A 17,530-nucleotide genomic window follows, 5' to 3' on the forward strand; every position below is an offset into this window, starting at 1 on the left:
GGGCACACATTCGTTTTTTGCTCAGTCCTTGCACTAGAGTGAGGTTTGTTCTTGCGGCCTCTAGTAGACTCTGCTTGGCTAGTGAGTGTGGGTTTGTACTGTAAAGCATGAATAGCCTGGTAGGAACTTGCTGGTGTGTTTGCAGCCATAACTTGAACCTGGGATTTGGTAGCTTCAGCAGCCTGACATATCTCCACTGCTTTTTGTAGTGTAAGGTCAGCCTCTCTGAGCAAACATTCTTTAAGTCTGGTATCTGTAACACTGAATACTAATTTGTCTCTTAACATGTCCTCAAGTATTGCACAAAACTCACAATCTCTGGCTTTTAGTCTGAGTTCTGTCATATACCTTTCAATGCCCTGCCCCTCATAATATGAATGTGACCAAAACTGATGTCACTCAAACACATTTTTCTTTGGAGTACAATGCTCCCTGAACAAAGTCAGCACTGAGTCTAAGGTTCTTTCAGCAGGCAGGGCTGGTTCCAAAGTGTTGTAAATCTCTTGGCCTTCCCCACCCAAAACATGCAGGGCTATGGCAATCTGTGTTTTCTGCTCTTTTTTATAAAGTTCAACTGCCTCAGCATAAATTAAAAATCTTTGCTCCCATCTTCTCCAGTTTTCACTTACATTTCCTGTGAATTGCAGAGGGTCTGGTGCTCTGAACATCTCCATGCTGATGCTAGAGAAACTGTGAATAAAGTCCTTGTTACAATCTCTTTACTCAGACAAGTGACTTTTTCAGCACTTCTGACACCATGTCATGTTTCTTGTGTGGGTATTTAGCAGTAGGAATAAGCACTACTTGATAGTGGGTACACAGAGCAGGTCTTTATTCAGCTCAGAGGTAAGCAACAACACTAACTGAACTAACAGAGAAAACTAACATAAAGAAGATGGCTGCTGATCATAGAGTTCCCTCCCAGCTCCAGAGTGTCTTTTCTTAAAATAACAGTATACCACAAAACCGACATGAAAATGTTAATATTTCACATTCCAATGTTCTTCACATACTTTTCTTTTTCATATTTCTATATATATCTGATGGTATTTTGGTAAAATATATATCTACCTGGAGGGAGAGACACAGAGAGAGAGAGAGATGGAGGGAAAGACACAGAGGGAGGGAGGGAGAGAAACACAGAGGGAGGGAGAGAGACACAGAGGGAGGGAGACTCTGTATGTATTGTATATATATATATATATATATATATTTATATACACAATTATATATAGGTAAAGATATATATATATATATATATATATATATATATATATATATATATATATATATATATATATATACACAGGTGGCCCTCGTTTTACAACGGTTCAATTTACACCGTTTCAGAATAACAACCTTTTTTCTAGTCATGTGACTGCTATTGAAAAGCATTGAGAAGCAGTGCATTTATTAAAATAGCCAGTAGGTGTAGCTGTCTGCTTGTGTTGCAGCAAAGCCAAGCAAGCTGAAATTAATCAGTTTAACCAGACCAGAGCTATCAAGCAGATTTCAAAGGAACAAGATCTTCCTGTCTATAAATCAGTCCAGATTGGAATGCATAGATAGAACTGTTTGCAGAAAAACGCAAGAGAAGTCTGTGTTGTGTGATTATTTTATTAGATTTATAATGCTGTTTAGCAAATGTGTTTGTTCATTTAACTTAGTTTAATTATATATTCTGTGTTGTGTGATTATTTTATTAGGTTTATAATGCTGTTAAGCATTTAAAGTCTTCATTTCAAAGCATTAAAATAATGTATTAGGTGTTACATATGACAATTTTGAGAGGGGCCTGGAACCTCTCCCCCTCACTTACTATTGACTTACATTATAAACTGGGTTTCAATTTACAACGGTTTTGATTTACAACCATTCCTTCTGGAACCTAACCCCGGCGTAAACTGAGGGCTACCTGTATATATATGAATATCTATTTAAAAATACATAGAACACATTCTGCTATGTGCAGAATATTAGAATATGAAAAATTTACAGTAAAGTATAACTATGTATTTATGTGTTTATATGTGCATATATGTCTGTAAATACATATATACACATTTAAATACATAAATATGCACACACACACATATATATGTATATATATATATATATATATATATATACTATGCAAAAAGATGAAAAAGATGCCAGTTAGGCATCGAAATGTCATGTTTTGCTCAAGATTTTAACTTTTTGTATTATTAAAAGCTAAATTTTACTTACAAATGACCAGTGAGTGCTGCCTTTTTTGCATAGTACATACTGGTTTGACATTGCACCCTGGCAGCTGCTACTAAATATATGGTGTGCATTCCTACACAGGACTTTGCTTTATATATATACATATATATATATATATATATATATATATATATATATATATATATATATATATATATATATATATATATATATATATATATATATATATATATATATATATACATAAAAGGGTTGAAAAAGTTGCCCAAGAGTTAGTGGTCCCATAAAATTTCTTAGCGGTCCATTTTTAACTTTGCGTGTTGCTGAATGTGTAAAGTGAAATTTCATGATATATGCTTGTATTACACATTTGTATTAACAAAAATACACTTTCAATACACTTGAAATGAAGATGAAGCTCTAAAAGGGTTCCAGGTCTTGCACCTCTTTAAAACCTCTGCTTAAAGGGAGAGGAAACCCCAAAGACAGAGAGGGAGGGATGGATAGAGGGAGGAAGAGACACAGAGGGAGGGAGGGAGAGAGGGAGAGAAACACAGAGGGAAGGAGGGAGAGAGACACAGAGGAAAGGAGGGAGTGAGACACAGAGGGAGGGAGGGAAAGAGAGAGACAGAGGGGGGAAGGGAGGGAGACAGACACAGAGGGAGGGAGGGAGACACAGAGGAAGGGAGGATGAGATACTCAGAGGGAGAGAGACTCAGAGGGAGGGAGGGAGAGAGACCCAGAGGGAGGGAAGGAGAGAGACTCAGAGGGAGGGAGAAAAATACAGAGGGAGGGGGATACAGAAGGAAGGAGGGAGACACAGAGGGAAGAAGGGAGACTCAGAGGAAGGGAGAGAAACACAGTGGGGGGAGACACAGAGGAAGGGAAAGAGACACAGTGGGGGGAGACACAGAGGGAGGGAGAGACACAGAGGGTGGGAGGGAGAAAGAAAAAGAGGAAGGGAGGGAGAGAGACTCAGAGGGAGGGAGGGAGACACAGGGGGAGTGAAAGAGACACAGAGGAAGGGAAAGAGACACAGAGGGATAGAGGGAAAGAGAGAGATAGAGGGAGGAAGGGAAGGAGGGAGAGAGATACACGGAGGGAGGGAGAGAGACACAGAGGGAGAGAGACACAGAGGGAGGGAGAGAGACTCTGTATGTATATATTAGGGTTGCACCGAGACCGATACTAGTATTGGTATCGGTACCGATACCAAGTACTTGCATGAGTACTTGTACTCGTGCAAATGCACCGATACTTAAACTGATACCTCCACTTACTACCCATATGCTATCTTGTGGTGTTTTTTTCAAACTGCATGTTCCCATTTCATTTAAAGTTGGAGTGGAGACTAAACTAAAAATTGTTTAGTACTGTTCTGCCAATACAAATTGCTCTTATTTGTATTATTGTAGGAGAGATTACTTTACATCGTTTAGACAAACTCCTGAAGTACTGGGCAGTTAATAAACTGAGATTTCCAGCTCAGGCTAAAATGGCCCTAAAATATCTTTATGCCCCATGCAGTAGTGTGGAAAGTTGAAACTCCTTACTGATAGCAAAAACAGACTTATAGCTGAACATGCAGAGATGCTTCTGTTCCTTAAAAATAACTTGCCACTAACTTTTGAAATATTATTTTAATTGCTAGATTGCCTTTTATACTGCTAATTCTCATCTTGCACAATTATGTTCAAAACATACTGTACTCTGAGGAACATCTTAGCTTATATAATTGCAGGAAGAGTACTCATAGGAAAAATTAAGTTAATCCCAATGAACACTCATCCTGCAATTATAGGACTAGATTTAGATTACATTTGATTGGTAAGCTTTACCAATGCTCTGTTCACATTTCCAACTCCATAGCCTTTAATGGAGTAGGACGTGTAATGAGAGCATTGGTAAAGTTTACCAGTCAAATGTAATCTAGCCCATAGTGTTGTTCGCCATGATTAAACAGTATTCTGTTCTATTTTTTACTGTATAGCACTTTTGGTTGGTTGCAATTTTATATTTGTTATTTATTGTTGTTGTTAATATATTTTATAGTAATATTTTTATTTCTAAACATGTTCTGTGAACTTTGTGACAAATAAAGCCTGTTTTATTATTTCATAATGTCTTTAGAGCTACAGTCCTTCATAATTATAAAGAAGGAATCTTAAATAATTAGTCTGTATTGTGCTTGGTAAACTGTCACATGACATAAAAAAAAAGTATTGGTAATTGGTATCGGCGAGTATTTGAAAACAAGAATCGGTACTTGTACTCGGTCTTAAAAAATGGTATCGGTGCAACCCTAGTATATATATATATATATATATATATATATATATATATATATATATTTATATACACAATTATATATAGGTAAATATATATATATATATATATATATATATATATATATATATATATGAATATCTATTTAAAAATACATAGAACATATTCTTCTATGTGCAGAATATTAGAATATGAAATATTTAAAATAAATACAAAGTATAACTATGTATTTATACAAATACATATATATACATTTAAATAAATAAATATGCACACACACACACATATATATATACTGTATATATATATATATATATATATATATATATATATATATATATATATATATACATACATACACACACACAAGGGTTGAAAAAGTGGCCCAAGAGTTAGTGGTCCCATGAAATTTCTTAGTGGTCCCATTTTTAACTTAATATTTTTGTGTTGCTGAATGTGTAAATTGAAATTTCATGATATATGCTTGTATTACACATTTGTATTAACAAAAATACACTTTCAATACACTCAAAATGAAGATGAAGCTCTAAAAGGGCTCCAGGTCTTGCACCTCTTTAAAACCTCTGCCTAAAGGGAGAGGAAACCCCAAAGACAGAGAGGGAGGGATGGAGGGAGGGAGAGAAACACAGAGGGAAGGAGGGAGAGAGACACAGAGGACAGGAGGGAGAGAGACACAGACGGAAGGAGGGAAAGAGAGAGTTGAGGGAGGAAGGGAGGGAGAGAGATACATGGAGGGAGGGAGAGAGACACAGAGGGAGGTAGAGACACAGAGGGAGGGAGGGAGAGACACAGAGGGAGGGAGAGACACAGAGAGAGAGAGAGAGAGAGAGAGAGAGAGATGGAGGGAAAGACACAGAGGGAGGGAGATGCAGAGAGAAGGAGGGAGATACAGAGGCAAGAAGGGAGACTCAGAGGGAGGGAGATAGACACAGAGGGAGGGAAAGAGACACAGAGGGATGGAGAGAGACACAGAGGGAGGGAGGGAGGGAGAGACACAGAGGGTGGGAAGGAGAAAGACAAAGAGGAAGGGAGGGAGAGAGACTCAGAGGGAGGTAGAGACACAGAGGGAGGGAGGGAGAGACACAGAGGGAGGGAGAGACACAGAGAGAGAGAGAGAGATGGAGGGAAAGACACAGAGGGAGGGAGATGCAGAGAGAAGGAGGGAGATACAGAGGCAAGAAGGGAGACTCAGAGGGAGGGAGATAGACACAGAGGGAGGGAAAGAGACACAGAGGGATGGAGAGAGACACAGAGGGAGGGAGGGAGGGAGAGACACAGAGGGTGGGAAGGAGAAAGACAAAGAGGAAGGGAGGGAGAGAGACTCAGAGGAAGGGAGAGAGACTCGGAGGGTGGGAGAGAGACTCAGAGGGAGGGAGAAAAACACAGAGGGAGGGAGATGCAGAGAGAAGGAGGGAGACACAGAGGGAAGAAGGGAGACTCAGAGGGAGGGAGATAGACACAGAGGGAGGGAAAGAGACACAGAGGAAGGAAAATAAACACAGAGGGATGGAGAGAGACACAGAGGGAGGGAGGGAGGGAGGGAGACACAGAGGGAAAGGGGAGACACAGAAGGATTGAGAGCCACAGAGGGAGGTAGGGAGAGACACAGAAGGTGGGAGGGAGAGAGATACAGAGGAAGGGAGGGGAGAGACTCAGAGGGAGAGAGACTCAGAGGCAGGGAGGGAGAGAGACCCAGATGGAGGGAGGGAGAAAAATACAGAGGGAGGGAGGGAGGGAGACACAGAGGAAAGGAGGGTGACACAGAGGGAAGAAGGGAGACACAGAGGGAAGAAGGGAGACATAGAGGGAGGGAAAAAGACACAGAGGGAGAGAGAGACACAGAGGGAGGGAGAGAGACACAGAAGGAGGGAGACACAGAGGGAGGGAGAGACACAGAGGGAGAGAGACAGAGAGAGAGATGGTGGGAAAGACACAGAGGGAGGGAGAGAGACAAAGAGGGAGAGAGGGAGACACAGAAGGAGGGAGGGATGGAGAGAGACATGAAGGGAGAGAGACACAGAGGGAGGGAGATACTCAGAGAGAGAGACTCAGAGGGAGGGAGGGAGGGAGGAAGGGAGAGAGACTCAGAGGGATGGAGAGAGACACAAATGGAGGGAGAGAGAGAAACACAGATGGAGGGAAGGAGAGAGAGGCAGGGAGGAGGAGAGAGAGACACATAGGCAGGGAGGGAGAGAAAGAGAGAGGCACAGAGGCACAGAGGGAGAGAGAGAGGCACAGAGGCAGGGAGGGAGAGGGAGAGGCACAGAGGCAGGGAGGGAGAGAGAGAGGCACAGAAGCAGGGAGGGAGAGAAAGAGAGGAACAGCCAATAGAATGCAAGCTCAATCTGACTGGCTGATTGGATCAGCCAATCGGATTGAACTTGAATCTGATTGGCTGATTCAATCAGCCAATCAGATATTTCCTACCTTAATTCCGATTGGCTGATAGAATCCTATCAGCCAATCGGAATTTGAGGGACGCCATCTTGGATGACGTCACTTAAAGGAACTTTCATTCATCGGGTAGTCGTCGGGGAAGAAGGATGTTCTGCGCCTGAGGTCTTGAAGATGCCGCTTGGATGAAGATGTCTGCCGGTCCGGATGTCCTCTTCTGCCCGGATAGGATGAAGACTTCTGCCGGTCTGGATGTCCTCTTCTGCCCAATCGGATGAAGACTTCAGCCCGGCTGGGTGAACACGACTCAAGGTAGGGAGATCTTCAGGGGGTAGTGTTAGGTTTATGTAAGGGGGGTTTGGGTTAGAGTAGGGGTATGTGGGTGGTGGGTTATAATGTTGGGGGGTGGTATTGTGTTTTTTTTACAGGCAAAAGAGCTGATTACTTTGTGGCATGCCCCGCAAAAGCCCTTTTAAGGGCTGGTAAAAGAGCTGGTTACTTTTTAATTTAGGGACCTTTATTATTTTGGGGGGCTTTTTTATTTTATTAGGGGGCTTAGAGTAGGTGTAATTAGCCTAATATTCTTGTAATCTTTTTTTATTTTTTGTAATTTAGTGTTTGTTTTTGTTTTTAATTTAGTTTAGTTTATTTAATTGTATGTAATTGTAGGTAATTTATTTAATTAATTTATTGATAGTGTAGTGTTAGGTTTAATTGTAACTTAGGTTAGGATTTATTTTAAAGGTAATTTTGTAATTATTTTAACTAGGTAGCTATTAAATAGTAAATAACTATTTAATAGCTATTGTACCTAGTTAAAATAAATACAAAGTTGCCCGTAAAATAAATATAAATCCTAAAATAGCTACAATATAATTATTCGTTATATTGTAGCTATATTAGGGTTTATTTTACAGGTAAGTATTTAGCTTTAAATAGGAATAATTTAGTTAATAAGATTTAATTTATTTTGTTAGATTAAAATTATATTTAACTTAGGGGGGTGTTAGGGTTAGACTTAGCTTTAGGGGTTAATACATTTATTATAGTAGCGGCGAGGTCCAGTCGGCAGATTAGGGGTAAATACTTGAAGTTAGGTGGCGGCGATGTTAGGGAGGGCAGATTAGGGGTTAATACAATTAACGTTAGGAAGATCCCATTGAAAAGATAGGATACGCAATTGGCGTAAGGGGATCTGCGGTATGGAAAAGTTGCGGCTTGAAAGTGAGCGGTAAACCTTTACCTGGCCGACTCTAAATACCAACGGGCGGCCAAAAGCAGCGTTAGGACCCCTTTTTACAGCTAACGCATATTTTTCATTTAAAAACGCCTATTAACGCCTAAACCGAGACCCTCCCGCATCACAAACACTATATTAAAGTTATTAACCCGTAATCTTCCGCTCCGGACATTGCCACCACTATTAAAATGTATTAACCCCTATTCCGTCACTCCCCGACATTGTCGCTACTATAATAAAGTTATTAACCCCTAAACCACTGCCCTCCCGCATCACAAACACTATTTAAATATTATTAACCCCTAATTTGACGTCCGCCCACACCGCCGCAATAATAAACCTATTAATCCCTAAACTGCAAGCCCTCCCCACAACTAGATTACAAAAATAAACTATTAACCCATAAACCGAAAGCCCCCCACAACGAAATATACTATAATAAACTTATTAACCCCTAAACCACAAGCCTCCCACAACAAAATATACTATAATAAACCTATTAACCCCTAAACCGCAAGCCCCCCACAACGAAATATACTAAAATAAACTATTAACCCCGAAACCTAACGACCCCCTAATTTTATATTAAAATTACAATTTTCCTATCTTAAATTAAAACTTACCTGTCAAATTAAATAAATTAATTTTAAACTAACAAAAACTATTATAATTATTTAACTAAAATGAAATTAAACTAACTACCAATTAAATTAAACTAAACTACACATTAAAACACTACTCTAAAAATTACAAAAAGTATCTAATTACCAAAAAAATAAATAACTAAATTACAAAAACCAAACACAAAATTAAGAAAATAAGAAACAAATTATCAAAAATAAAAAAGAATTACACCTAATCTAATAGACCTATCAAAATAAAAAAGCCCCCCCAAAATAAAAAAAACCCTAGCCTACAATAAACTACCAATGGCCCTTAAATGGACCTTTTTTGGGGCATTGCCCCAAAGAAATCAGCTCTTTTACCTGTAAAAAAAATACAAACTCCACCCAACAGTAAAACCCACCACTCAACCAACCAATCCCCCTAAATAAAAACCCATCTAAAAAAACCTAAGCTCCCCAATGGCCTGAAAAGGGCATTTGTATGTGCATTGCCCTTAAAAGGACATATAGCTCTTTTACCTGCCCAGACTCTAATCTAAAAATAAAACCCACCTAAAAAACCCTCAAATAAACCTAACACTAACCGCGAACGATCCACTTACAGTTATTGAAGTCCCGCTTGAAGGATCCATCCAGCCGGCAAGAAGTCTTCATCCGGGCGGCCTCTTCCATCTTCATCCATCCAGAGAAGTCCTCATCCAGGCGGCAAGAAGTCTTTATCCAGATAGCATCTTCTATCTTCATCCATCCGGCGTGGATGGAGCCGGTCCATCCTGAAGCCATCCGGTGCGGAGAATCCTCTTTGTACGGTTGCCGCTGTAAAATCGAACTTCAATGCAAGTGACGTCATCCAAGATGGCGTCCCTTGCATTCCTATTGGCTGAAAGATTTCAATCAGCCAATAGGATTAGAGCTGCTAAAATCCTATTGGCTGTTACAATCAGTCAATTCTTTTTTATTTTTTATAATTTGTTTCTTATTTTTTGTAATTTAGTGTTTGTTTTTTATGTAATTTAGTTATTTTTCTTATTAGTAATTTTAGTGTTTATTTTTTTTCTAATGTTAGGTTTTAGGCAGGTTAGGTTTTATTTCACAGGTAAGTTTGTATTTATTTTAACTAGGTAGTTAGCAAATAGTTAATAACTATTTACTAACTAGTCTACCTAGTTAAAATAAATACAAACTTACCTGTGAAATAAAAATAAAACCTAAGCTAGCTACAATGTAACTATTAGTTATATTGTAGCTAGCTTATGTATTAATTTACAGGTAAGTTTGTATTTATTTTAAAATAGTTATTATTTAGTTAATAATTGTAACTTTAGATTAGCTGTATTTTAATTCTGTTAAGGTTGGGGGGTTAGGGTTAGGTTTAGGGATTAATATAGTTTAATTTAGCTTGTTGCAATGTGGGGGGCTAGCGGTTTAGGGGTTAATAGGTTTATTTAGTTAATAATTGTAAATTTAATTTAGCTATATTTTTATTATGTTAAAGATAGTGGGTGTTAGGGTTAGGTTTAGGGTTACGTTAAGGTTAGTGTTAGGTTAAGGTTAGGTTTAGGGGTTAATGGATTTATTTAGTGGTAGTCATGTGGGAGGCCAGAGGTTTAGGGGTTAATAACTTTAGTATAGTAGTGGCGACATCGGGAGCAGCAGATTAGGGGTTCATAACATTATTTAGGTGGTGGCGATGTTGGGGGCGGCAGATTAGGGGTTAATAACTGTAGGTAGGTGGCAGCGATGTTGGGGGCAGCAGATTAGGGGTGTTTAGATGTGGGGTTTATGTTAGGGTGTTAGGTTTAAACGTAACTTTTTATTTCCCCATAGACATCAATTGGGCTGCGTTACGGAGCTTTTCTTTCCGTGATCGCAGGTGTTAGGCTTTTTTTTGCCGGCTCCATTGATGTCTATGGGGAAATCATGCACGAGAACGTCAAAGCAGCGCTTGTATTTGGGTGCGGTATGGAGCTCAACCCAACCATTTCGCATGCACAAGCCTGCGTTTTCAAAACCTGTAATACCAGCGCTATAGCGAGGTGAAATAACGCCGCTTTTGTGGTGTTCGTTAAAATCCCTATAGCACTCAAAACTAGTAATCTAGCTGAATATAAATAATTGTTTAGTTTTGGAAATTATCTATCTATATATATATATATATATATATATATAAGAATAGAAAGGAGCAGGGTCCTTTCTATTCTCATTTCTTTTAAGAGGGGTGATAGGTCTCCTCTGCTATTTGGGGTTTGGCGGCTGGATTTATCTTGCTAGATTTTTGTATATGAGGTGCTGGTTATATAATATATACATTGTCGCATAATATTTTCTTGATAGTAAGCACCTAGGAGTGATCCAGTGGATTCTTTCTACTGGTTCATTTTTCTTTTGTATATATATATATATATATATTGAAGTGTTATGGCACAACATTTAAGCGGCAGCACCGGGAGGAGAATTTTGTAAAGAGCTGCATTCTGCATTTCTCCAGCTAGACTGGGGAGCAACAATAGTGTTATTTATTATTATTGGTTATTTGTAGAGCGCCAAGAGATTCTGCAGCGCTATAAACAAAGGCAGAGTGCAACAAAACAATTATATGGATCAAATGGGTAGAGGGCCCTGCCAAGGGTTGCACTGTTGCAGTCAGCTCTTAAGAAGGTGATCTACAAACAGCTGGACTCTTAGGTTTACATGCTAAGGGGGTTCAGGGGATAGCTGTAATGATCAGCAATTCGATTGCTGTTTCTTTAGTCTGATTATGAGTATTCTCTGGTAAATAGTTTGTATGTATCATGTGATTAAGTGTGTCTGCTAGTGAGGAGACAGAGTCTTAATCACCTGGATTAATGTAGCCCGGAATATTCACCTCAAAATTATAAGTAGTAAGATCAGGTGAATTATATCTGGGTCCAGAGATAAGTTTGTACTATGTAAACTTTTAGATAATAAGTAGCAGTTTATATAGGTTTGTGACAGATAAGTGAGGTCCCCTTTAAGGTAATACTGTGCCTTTAAATAATACACCTTGCGGTAAAGATAAGTTCACAGTGTGGAGTATAATGTTTCAGCTTGCTGGCCCTTTAAATAATACACCTTGTGGAAAAGATAAGTTCACAGTGTTAAGTTTACTGTTTCAGCTTGCTGGCCCTTTAAATAATACACCTTGTGGTAAAGATAAGTTCACAGTGTTAAGTTTACTGTTTCAGCTTGCTGGGCCTTTAAATAATACACCTTGCAGTAAAGATTTGTAAACAGTGTTAAGAATACTGTATCAGCTTGCTGCGCTGTTAAACATTACACCATACGGTAAAGATAAGTTCACAGTCTTAACGGCAATGCTAACACTTGTATACGGAACCTGGCTCTAGCAGCTGTGTGCGTGCAGCTTCTCTGATCCTCTCTGCAGATTGCGGCCTGTGTCTGTTAAGCTGGAAGTTGTTAGAGCGGCGTGCGTGCTGCAGTTGCAACAGGTGATTTCTGCTTTAGATGAGAAGTAGCTTCAGTTGAAGGAGACAGAGCTAATCACAGAACAAGTGATACTCTGTTTTAGACAAGTAACAAGAAAGGCTGGAGAGTGAGTGGGTATCAACCTTCAATAAACCAGCAAAGGTGTATGGGAAATGGAAAGCTTTTAAAGGAAAAGAGAGCCAGATAATTGATTCTTAAGGTGGTATGTGAGATGTAGTAACATAAGTTAAGGTGGAACTGAGGAGTTCATGACACATCCCCCCCTCAAAAGAACCTCAAGGAGATGTCAAGGCACTGGACGATCAGGATGCCTACGGTGGAACACAGACACCAGACGGGGAGCCGATAGATTGGATGCCGGCTCCCAGGAATCCTCAGATGAGTCATACCCCGACCAGCGGACAAGGTATTGGAGTTCACCGTGATACCTTCGGGAGTCGACTATAGAATGTACTTCGTATTCGGGGTCAGGTGTAGGAGATTCTGGAGGAGATGGAGAGACATGGGTAGAGGGATCACAGGGTTTGACAAGTGACACATGAAATGTGGGATGTATACGGTAAGTTGCTGGGAGTTATAGGGTAACAGTGACAGGGTTGCTTATAGCCACTATCGGGAAGGGTCCCACAAACAGTTTATTGAATTTCCTACAGGGTGTAGGTAATTTAAGATTTTTGGTGGTGAGCCAAACTAAGTCACCCACTTTGTAGGCGGGTTGGGGACAATGGCGTAGGTCGTAGTATCGTTTCTGGGTGGCTTGTGCTTGCGTGATGTTCTCTTGTATGACAGTATAGGTCTGTTTAATGGAGTTGACCAAGTCATTTACTTGTGGACAGGGACTGTTTGCAGGAGGTAGCGGGTGAAAACGAGTGTGCCTTCCTGAGTTGACATAAAAGGGTGAAAATCCTGTGGATGAATTAGCAGTGTTATTGAAAGAAAATTCAGCCTGGGGAAGGAGCGAAGCCCAAGAGTCGTGTTTATGGGAGCAAAAACATCTCAGGTATTGCTCCAACCATTGGTTGGTACGTTCACATAGCCCATTTGTTTGCGGGTGGTACGATGTAGTCAGGTGTTGCTGAATGCCAAGAGATTGACATAGGGATCTCCAAAACTTGGATGTAAATTGCGACCCTCTGTCACTGAGTACAGATACTGGAAGGCCATGCAGTCGAACAATCTCTTTGATAAATAGATCTGCAGTCTGCTGTGCTGTAGGAAGTGAAGCTGTAGGAGTGAAGTGGGCCATTCTAGAGAACAGGTCAACTACGACAAAGATGACAGTCATGCCACAGGAGCTTGGAAGATCAACGATAAAATCCATAGAGACGTATGCCCACGGATAGTCTGGTAAGGGTATGTTTTGCAATAGGCCCAGAGGGAGTTGATGAGATGGTTTACAGGTTTGACAGGTGGAACAGGTACTTATATATTGTTTTACTGAGTGTCTCATAGAAGGTCACCAGAAGTGCCTTTGTAGAAGGTCATAGGTCTTATGTATTCCCAAATGACCAGCTAAGGAGGAATCATGAGTTATAGATAACACTTTTGTCCGGAGAGATGGTGGTATGTAATATCTTGACTTATTACAGAGGATACCGTTTTGATCAGGGGTGAGAGGGTAAGAAGTCTTTGTTGTATGCAGTTGTTGTTGGTTCTTTAATTCAGTGCTATCAGGTGAGAGTACACCAATTATGGATGTAACGGGAACTATTGTTGAGTTGGGAGGAGCAGTGGAAGGCTTAATATCTTTTTGAGACAGAGCTTCCGCCTTACCGTTTCTTGAACCAGGTCGATATGTGATGGTGAAATTGAATCGTGAAAAGTACAAGCTCCACCTGAGCTGACGAGCTGACAAAGTACGACTAGTTTGAAGATATTGTAGGTTTTTATGGTCCGTATAAATTACTATTGGATGTTCTGCACCCTCCAGCAAATGTCTCCACTGGTCAAATGAAGTCTTAATTGCGAGAAGCTCCTTTTCCCCCACTGGATAGTTGAGTTCAGCAGGTGTAAGGAGTCTGGAGAAGTAACACACTGGGTGCAAAGGATCTTTTGGTAAGAGTCTCTGGGATAGAATAGATCCGATGGCGTATTCGGACGCATCCACTTCCAATACGAATTGTGCTTTGCTGTTGGGAATGTGCAGTACTGGGGAAGTAACAAATAGAGATTTAAGGAGTTCAAATGCCTTTTGAGTTTCTGGAGTCCAGATGAATGACTTAGAGGTCCTAGTCAGGTTAGTGAGTGGCCTAGCAATGGCTGCAAAATTGCAGATAAAGCGCCTGTAAAAATTGGCGAAGCCTAAGAACCGCTGGACTTCTTTTATGTTGGAAGGTATAGGCCAAGTGGTGATGGCAGAGATTTTACTATCCTCCATAGATATCCTGCTATTGCTAATGCGATAGCCAAGAAATGATACTTCATTTACATGGAAGAGACACTTCTCTAACTTGACATACAGCTTATGTGTCTGTAATCTGGATAACACTAACCTGACGTGTTTGACATGTTCAGAGAAAGAGGAAGAATAGATAAGAATATCGTCTAGATAGACCACCAGGAAAGTGTCGAGGATGTCCCTAAAGATATCATTAATGAAATTCTGGAATGTTGCCGGAGCATTACACAACCCGAATGGCATAACTGTATATTCGAAAAGACCATACCTGGTCCTAAATGCAGTCAGCCACTCGTCTCCGGACCTTATTCTTACAAGGTTGTAGGCGCCCCTAAGATCAAGTTTAGTAAAAAATAGTGGCGCCTCTTAACCTCTCAATTAACTCAGGAATGAGAGGCAAAGGGTACCTGTTCTTTTTAGTACGCTTGTTTAATTCCCGATAATCTATTATCGGACGTAAATACCCATCCTTGTTTTTCACGAAAAAAAATGCCGGCACCGGCAGGGGAGGTAGAAGGGCGAATAAAACCTTTTTTTAGATTATCAGTGATATAGGTTTTTAAATGAGCCAATTCAGGTCTAGAAAGAGGATAGATGTGGCCATAAGGAATGGTTGCCCCGGGAAGTAAGTCTATGGGGCAATCGTAAGGCCTATGTGGGGGCAACGACTCGGCTTCTGTTTTATTGAAGACAGCAGAGAAGTCAAGATATTGTGTAGGAATAGGAGATGAGGAAGTAGTGAACAAGTGAGTGTTTGGAAAACAAGTTGAGACACAGTAGGGAGAGGAGAATGAAATGGTGAGGGTATCCCAATGTACCACAGGTTGGTGTAGTTGAAGCCAAGTGATTCCCAGAACAATAGGGTAAATGGGAGAAGAAATAATATCAAAGGAGATAGTTTCAGTGTGACCAGGTGGAGAGGAAACGAGTAAAGGAATAGTCTGTTGAGACACTGGACCAGATGCTAAATGCGAACCATCAATGACTTTTATAGGCAAAGGTGTGCTTTTAAACTGAAAGGGTATTTTATTTAATTCAACCAAATGTAAATCAATAAAGTTGGCGCAAGCGCCTGTATCGATGATTGCGTTACACTCTATCCTGTGTCGGTCCCACTGCAAAAGCAAGGGAATGGTAAGGTAAGCTGTAGCAGTGGTTTTTGTGTGGAAACAATGTTTTATGTTATGGATCTTACCTATCTTCTGCTTTAATAATAGAGGGCACTCCTTAACTGCATGACCAGTACCTGCGCAGTACATACATAAATTTGCAGTTCGGCGTCTAGCCTTTTCCTGCGGGGTAAGTGGACCCCTAATAAAACTGATATCCATGGGTTGGTCGGACCGTGGACCAACATTTGGAGGAGTTGGCAGTACCCTGCGAACAGGTGCTGTAGATGGGCTTCTTTCCTGCTTCCTCTCTCTAAGGCGTCTGTCAATTGTAATCATGAGGGCATAAAGGTCGTCAAGACGATCCGGTATACCAATCCTGGCGAGCTCATCCTTGATCTCCTCTGCAAGTCCAAGACGGTATTGGTTTTTTAGAGATACCTCATTCCAGAGGGAATCTCTAGCCCAGATTCTAAATCTGGTAATGTACTCTTCTACCGGTGCTTTAGACTGCTTTAAGTTCCTGAGTTTACTTTCTGCAGTTATTTGACGGTAGGGGTCATCGTAGAGGCCTGATAATGCCTTTAGGAAAGCATCCAGGGAATTTAGAATGGGGTCCTGGGTCTCATAAAAGGAGTCGGCCCAGGCCCTGGGTTCTCCCCTGAGATAGGAGAGTATGGTTAGAACCTTGGACCTATCAGTTGCATATGTCCTAGGACGAAGGTCAAAAAGCAAGAGGCATGCATTCCTAAACTGCCTAAATGTGGAACGATCTCCAGAAAATTTCTCTGGGTAGGAGACTTGGGGTTCTGCTTGATGATCAGTTCCAGAGTTCCTATTTGACAATGCTTCCCTTAAACAGGCTTTGAGACTCTGGTTTTCTACCTGCAGCTCTCTAAAAGCCTGTGTCAGACTATCCAAACGCTGATTTAGGGTATGGATTTGTGATGTCAGGTCACTGGGCTCCATTATCAAATATAGATTTTATGGCTGGTTTATTATGTAATGATCAGCAATTCGATTGCTGTTTCTTTAGTCTGATTATGAGTATTCTCTGGTAAATAGTTTGTATGTATCATGTGATTAAGTATGTCTGCTAGTGAGGAGACAGAGTCTTAATCACCTGGATTAATGTAGCCCGGAATATTCACCTCAAAATTATAAGTAGTAAGATCAGGTGAATTATATCTGGGTCCAGAGATAAGTTTGTACTATGTAAACTTTTAGATAATAAGTAGCAGTTTATATAGGTTTGTGACAGATAAGTGAGGTCCCCTTTAAGGTAATACTGTGCCTTTAAATAATACACCTTGCGGTAAAGATAAGTTCACAGTGTGGAGTATAATGTTTCAGCTTGCTGACCCTTTAAATAATACACCTTGTGGTAAAGATAAGTTCACAGTGTTAAGTTTACTGTTTCAGCTTGCTGGCCCTTTAAATAATACACCTTGTGGTAAAGATAAGTTCACAGTGTTAAGTTTACTGTTTCAGCTTGCTGGGCCTTTAAATAATACACCTTGCAGTAAAGATTTGTAAACAGTGTTAAGAATACTGTATCAGCTTGCTGCGCTGTTAAACATTACACCATACGGTAAAGATAAGTTCACAGTCTTAACGGCAATGCTAACACTTGTATACGGAACCTGGCTCTAGCAGCTGTGTGCATGCAGCTTCTCTGATCCTCTCTGCAGATTGCGGCCTGTGTCTGTTAAGCTGGAAGTTGTTAGAGCGGCGTGCGTGCTGCAGTTGCAACAGGTGACTTCTGCTTTAGATGAGAAGT

The sequence above is a fragment of the Bombina bombina genome, chromosome 6 (genome assembly GCF_027579735.1).
Source record: "Bombina bombina isolate aBomBom1 chromosome 6, aBomBom1.pri, whole genome shotgun sequence".
NCBI classification, from domain to species: domain Eukaryota; kingdom Metazoa; phylum Chordata; class Amphibia; order Anura; family Bombinatoridae; genus Bombina; species Bombina bombina.